Source organism: Penaeus monodon, chromosome 28 (assembly GCF_015228065.2).
Source record: "Penaeus monodon isolate SGIC_2016 chromosome 28, NSTDA_Pmon_1, whole genome shotgun sequence".
NCBI lineage: Eukaryota > Metazoa > Arthropoda > Malacostraca > Decapoda > Penaeidae > Penaeus > Penaeus monodon.
The window spans coordinates 26,114,039-26,114,506 of NC_051413.1; the positions used below are offsets into that span (position 1 = coordinate 26,114,039).

The 468-nt window shown below is 41.2% G+C and overlaps 1 protein-coding gene across 1 annotated transcript in view; it reads right to left on the reverse strand.

Moving 5' to 3' along the window:
* LOC119591443 (protein NipSnap-like) overlaps nt 1-468 on the reverse strand; it is a gene marked incomplete at its 3' end in the record, with an annotated part of 10,976 nt that overhangs the window by 2,549 nt on the left and 7,959 nt on the right.

Here is a 468-nt window from a genome sequence, read left to right on the forward strand (position 1 = left end):
CCACTCACTAGTTCTTAAGATACTCTTCCCCTGTGCCTGGTTTGAGGTTGTGTGTCTGGAGCTCATATATAACTTCTTTGTCTGAGAGCATGCGAGAGTGCGACTCTTTTGTGGGCTCGATCTTTCGCACTAGGAGCTTGTTGAGCCAGCTGTCCTTCTGGGCTGTGTGTCCCGTCGTGGAGAGACATCTAGAAAAGAGGTTGAGAGTGATTTAAACAAAATCTAGTACAGTAACTATGTCTGGCCATAACTTCTTTTCAGAAATCTGTGAGGAAACTGGTATGGTACAAACATAGTAAATTGGTGTTCAGAGCTCTAGTGCTCCCAGAATAATCTGAATACGATGATTCTATTAAGTTTTTAGCTTTACTTGCTGTGTTTCAGCCATTATGACAACCAATGGCTTTCAATCCCTGGTATTTCATAATACTTAATTTAACAATTTGTTAACTGGTCGATGAGTCACTG